Source organism: Meleagris gallopavo, chromosome 5 (assembly GCF_000146605.3).
Source record: "Meleagris gallopavo isolate NT-WF06-2002-E0010 breed Aviagen turkey brand Nicholas breeding stock chromosome 5, Turkey_5.1, whole genome shotgun sequence".
Lineage (NCBI taxonomy): Eukaryota > Metazoa > Chordata > Aves > Galliformes > Phasianidae > Meleagris > Meleagris gallopavo.
Genome location: NC_015015.2, coordinates 11,536,165 through 11,541,590, shown reverse-complemented (window position 1 = coordinate 11,541,590; position 5,426 = coordinate 11,536,165).

Here is a 5,426-nt window from a genome sequence, read left to right as displayed (position 1 = left end):
TGGGGGGGGAGGGGAGAGGGAAGTGAGAAGCAGCTCTGTCTGGATTGCTGAAGGTGTCACAGCTGGGGAGGCTACGAGTTAACCACACAGCACACTGCAACATGAAGATCCACACCAGCACTGACACACAGGAAGGAGGAGAGGGCAAGGGAAGATGCAGAGAACAAGGGGCTCCTGCAGAACCACATCTATAGATTGCACTGACCTTTCACAGCTCCGTGCTAGAAATGTAAAGATGGCTTTAAACAACAACAACAAAAAAAATCTGCACCTCCCAAACAAATGTGCACAGAAGGTAGATTGGGTCCTCACCATCCAGACTGCCCGCGGCCAAAGGGAAACCAAACACAATGCAGCTGATTCATTCCATTTTCTTTATCACAGCGTAGGAGCAGTCAGACAATGCTTTCCAATACAGACCACAGCAATTCATCACGAAGAGACAGGAGTTGCAGGAAATGCTCCCATTATCTCTGCTACAGAAAGGAAGCAGCAAGGAGAACAGCTAAATGTGACAGACAGATTTTATGAGACCAGACGTGGGCCACGCTCTGAGCGGAGCAACTCATCTTTTCCATACCAGAAAAAAAGTAATCAGTTTCAGCTGCATGGTCTTACACATCAGGAATCAGAGCTGCTGCACTGAGACTTTTCCAGGGAAAGAAACAGAGATAAATGAAAATATTTCATAGTAACCATGCTGTGCCAGATCCCTGAGCTGTATAAATCAGGGAAGTTCTGTACCTCCCACGGATTGATGCTGGCACAGGTGTGAGTGCAGGGCTGAGCATTCAGAAAGTGAAGAGAAGGTGATCTCCAGCCCACAATGCTTTAAGGAAGAGGTGGTGGAGAAAGAGAGCCCATAGTGCTTTCTGGCAATCATAGAAATAAATGGTTTCCCCTAACTCAGAATGAACTGGATTTTGACTCAAGCAGCTACTGGGGCCTAAGTACATTTGCTATGGAACAGCAGACCACACCAGCTAATGCCTGAGTGAAACACAGAAAACTAAACAGTGTCACATTTTACACTTTCTCCTTGATCAAGTTGGCTCCTTCAGCGTTTTCCCAGCAAAATTAATCTCCTACTGCAGTCAACCCTTCATCTTTAAGGGGATGTAGAAATACTGCTATTAATGACTTCTCTCACAGTGCATAACTGAAGACACCAGTGAGATTGCAGTGAGAACAATGGGGCTTTTAAAATGAATAGTTTTACATCTGGTTAAAAGTGGATGTGATGAAACAATTAAAAAGTGATTTCCAAAACTGCTCACTGAACTGTCCTGACTGCAAGCCTCACTGCCAAGAATGGCCGGCAAGGGCCTGTCTGAAGCTGATGGCTGCCTCTGATGCTGGTCTCTTTGAGGAGAAAGATCAGCTGTTGACAGCGCATGGCTCCTACCCAATGCAAACAGAGCATGCAAGAACTGTGAGTCTGCCCAGGGAGAGAAGTAATTGAAACCAGCAAAAGGACTGTCACAGATCACTTTCCTTCTAGAAAGAAGCAGCAAAGACCAGGGTGAGCTGGATGCTAGGTTGGGTTACATCCCAGCTGGGGATTTACCCAAGTTCAGCTGCATGCTCTTCATGACCACACGCCAGTTTTTCTGCCTGCTGCCTGTCTGTGGCACCTCAGTGGTTCTGGTCAGGACTGTGCGACCTGGCTGCAGCCCCAGCTGCTCACTGAACCTCCTCTGATGCCACTGCCCAAGTGACAGGAGCTGGGAGCTCAGGAAGCAATGGAAAAAAACTTTCCTCCTTGCTCTGCTGCTGTCTGGAAAGCTTTCTCCAAAGCAATGATCAATCTAGAGGTAACAAAGTCAAGGAATGCAGCACAGAAATGGCACTCACAATAAGAAAAGGTGGGAATTAAATGAGATGGAGGTGACGCTAACTCACAGGAGGAAACCTCTATGTGCTGCTAATATTTATTTCCTCCAGCAGACCAGCAAGGTAACTGTGCCAACAAACAGGCTAACAACTGCAAGTAGCACAAATAAAGCACATATATTTTGCCTCTTAGCAAGGCTCTGAAGTCTCCTGACAGCACCAACTTGTTGTCCCCCAAACTCCATCACCTGCCTTAAACTAACTGCTTCTCATGCACAGAGGGTTGTATATTTACTTTGTGCCAGAAGAAAATCTGTTAGTTTTAGTTATGTCCATGTTCCCAGAACAGAAACCTGTCAGTCATGTGAAATTAAGACAATTTCTCTGCAGAATACCATAGTCTATTGATGGCAATGCCTTCCCCAATTACTTGGAGTATGAATTTTTTTTTCCATACCATATGTATTTTTGCTTTGCCTTCAATGACAATGCAGGCAAATCCGGTTAAGCTCATTGTCTATCATAGCAGCAGTACTGGGAAAAAAAAAAAACACCAATCCATAAATGTTGATATTTAGGATTATACGATCTGATGGGAATTTTTATAAGTTTTTCGATGTAGCTGTTGATCTCAGGACTACCCTCCCCTGCAGGGGAGTGCTTGCTTGTCCAAGTGTTATTGAGGCAGTTTGCTGACCAAGACTTGCCCTACACATGACTTTGTACCAGTTCACCAATACCAATTTAGAAACAGTACTTGCTGATACACTTTTGCCAATACATTGAGAAGTGTGGATGGATTCACAGCCAAACAGAAGTGCTCTGTACTAGAACAGCTTGTTCTCCTTTCACACAGGGGAAAAATCTGTACTGGCATACCTGCACTCACACGTGGGAAAGATCACAGCAGTGTTACAGAACTATAGGTAAAAGTTACTTTAAGTTATAGCACTATAGATAAAAATTGCAACTTGTTTATGCAGGCAAGGCTCAACCTCAGAGAGGATTTGCTCTTCTGATCTTGAACCCACTAGCAAAACACCTAATTCTACACATGATGTCAACACAGAGCAGAATTGGGCTGAAAAAATCCCAAACCTTTCAGCTGAATCAAATCAGCAGGCCATGCAGATTGCTTGGAAAAATGGAATGACTCTCTACCCACGGTGTTTGGGGGAGAATATCCTCCGAATAAGCACAGTGTGATTCAGCTCTACATATGACTGAAGAGAACCTGAAACTATAGCCTTGACTGGTGTGTCCGGCTGCTGTTGGTCAGGGGAATTAACATTTCCACTGCTGTTCCAAGCATCAGGGCAGTGCATGGGGAATCAGAGCCACCTGCAGCCTCTCACCAAAATGAGCCAGCAAAAATTATCTGCAGCTCTCTCCTGTCATATTTCACTTGTCCCACCCCTACTTGTTTCTTTTCAGTGGTTTCTCAGCATACGGAACCAGTGTGCAATAACAAGAAAAACACTGTTCCCTCTTTTCTGCCGTTAATCCATTAGGAATGAAGTAAACCCTGCAACAGCATGAGGGTGAGGTGGGGGAAATCACTCAGTGCACAGGGCTCACATACACCCAAGTCTGACAGCAGTTCCCCAGCTGATCCAGCAGCGTGCTTGCAGCCACGCAGAGGCAGATTTGCCAAGCAGGCACAGCCAGCAGGCTTTAAAAATAGTCCATGAGCTGTTGCTGGTTACAGCATCCCATAGTGATTGTACGCATATTTCAGTGGGCAAGCACGCTTAATTGCAGCCCTGCTTCTTCACCTATCATTCAGATCCTGGAAAATATCCAACTGTTTCCCCTTCTTGGGTTTTCCCGTTGTTGCTAAACAGAGTAAGAAGCAGAACCTGTGCAGCTCAGCCCAGGCTGTTTGCTTTGTGGTGGTTCCCCACTGCCTGCACTCTGCCCCAGCCCTTGCTCCCTTCACCCCACAGCAACGGAGGGTTATGAAAATAACCTGTCTATCCACTGGTGTCACCAGCTGTACTGTATCCACTGGTGTCTGTTTGTATATAGTCTTCTACTGACTTGTTTGGTTTTGCATCAGAGCAGATTCCTCAGAGACATCTGGCACTATGTGACTGAAAACAATACGCAATGAAAGGCTTTGGAAGAACTCCCACTTGAGCTGATTTCACATGAATAGCCAATATCTAAAAGAGCAGAAAATTAAAAAGGTAGCGATAATAGCAACAATAAGAAGCTAGTGTTTCTGAGGTATTGCACATCTTCAGAGCACTGTGCAAACAAGGATTAAGGTGTGTGATCAGTACCACCCTGCACTTGGCAGTGCGTACTGCGATGAAGCCTCAGCGCCTGTGGAGCCATGAAGATCAGAAACTTCTATCAGAGACACCATCGCAGTGGGAAATGGTTGAAATCCTTGTGGGAGGCAATGCTCGTGGCACAAACACTGCCTGCATCCTGCTAACACCGCCTCGGGAGGCAGTAACATGCCTGGTGACTCCTCACAAGCAGGTTTGGAATGTGCTCTGCCCTCAGTAGAGGGCACTTCTACCTTCCTTCTGAGGTGTCCTGCCTCTCCCCCACACAGCCCAGTGAAGGAGCAACCCTGAAACAGTTTCTGCTGAACTGACACATGGCTGGTCACTTGCTAGCTTGTACACATAGCTGGGCTTGGGCATGGGGGGACGGCCTGGGGTCACTGTGGTTGGATTTCACACTTCTTGATCCTAAAAAGCCTTGCCTGAAGGCCTTTTCCTACGTGCCCAGTAATCACATCCCTGCTGTTTCTTTGTTTATGCCCTGTTTCTGCTGAGCAACAGCTTCCTTCCTGTACTCGGAAAAGCATGCCTGGGTCCCAAGGCTTATGTCAAGTGATTATCTTCATTATTTGGCTGAACTGTTCACCCTCCCGTAAAGGCACAAGAAGCATGGTGATCTTCAAAAAACGAGACAAAAGTCACAATGGTCACTATGAAATACTGTTAGAAAAAGTCCAAGTAGCACATGCAGCTGTGTGCTGCTCAATTAACAGCGTCGACACCACTTTTAGAGCACGCTCCCACACTTAAAAATCCCTGCAACTTCCAACGTTTGCAACAAATCAATGACGCAATCCATGTACATCCAGAAAACAACTGATCTGGAGCCTGAATTATGTCAGTAGGCTCCATTCACTTTGCAGCTCACGTTCCGATAGCAATGCTGCTTTCAAAGACATTACAACCTGGGAGGAGCTCATTAACCTGTCATGGAACATCTCGGTCAGTTCCCACCTCAAAGTGCTTTTCCACTGGAAGTGATTTATTCAGCCAAGGACAATGCCCAAGAAAAACCCAACTTCTTCCTATTGCCCAAGCAGCTAAAGCCCCAAGCATCTCCCTTCATGACTTCTCATTTCCTGGGAAAAAAAAAAAAAGGCACACCTTTTCCTTCAAATCCCTCTGACTCATGGAGAGATTGGGCTGCCTTAACCCTCCCTGCCCAGATGGCAGGACGTGGCATTGCTGGGCATACCACCCTCATCCCACCAGCACCTTCAGTCACCTCATGGACAGTACGGTGTGGGGGCACAGTGCCTCCTCAAGTGGCTCTGGCAAAGGCCCATGCAGTGCTGC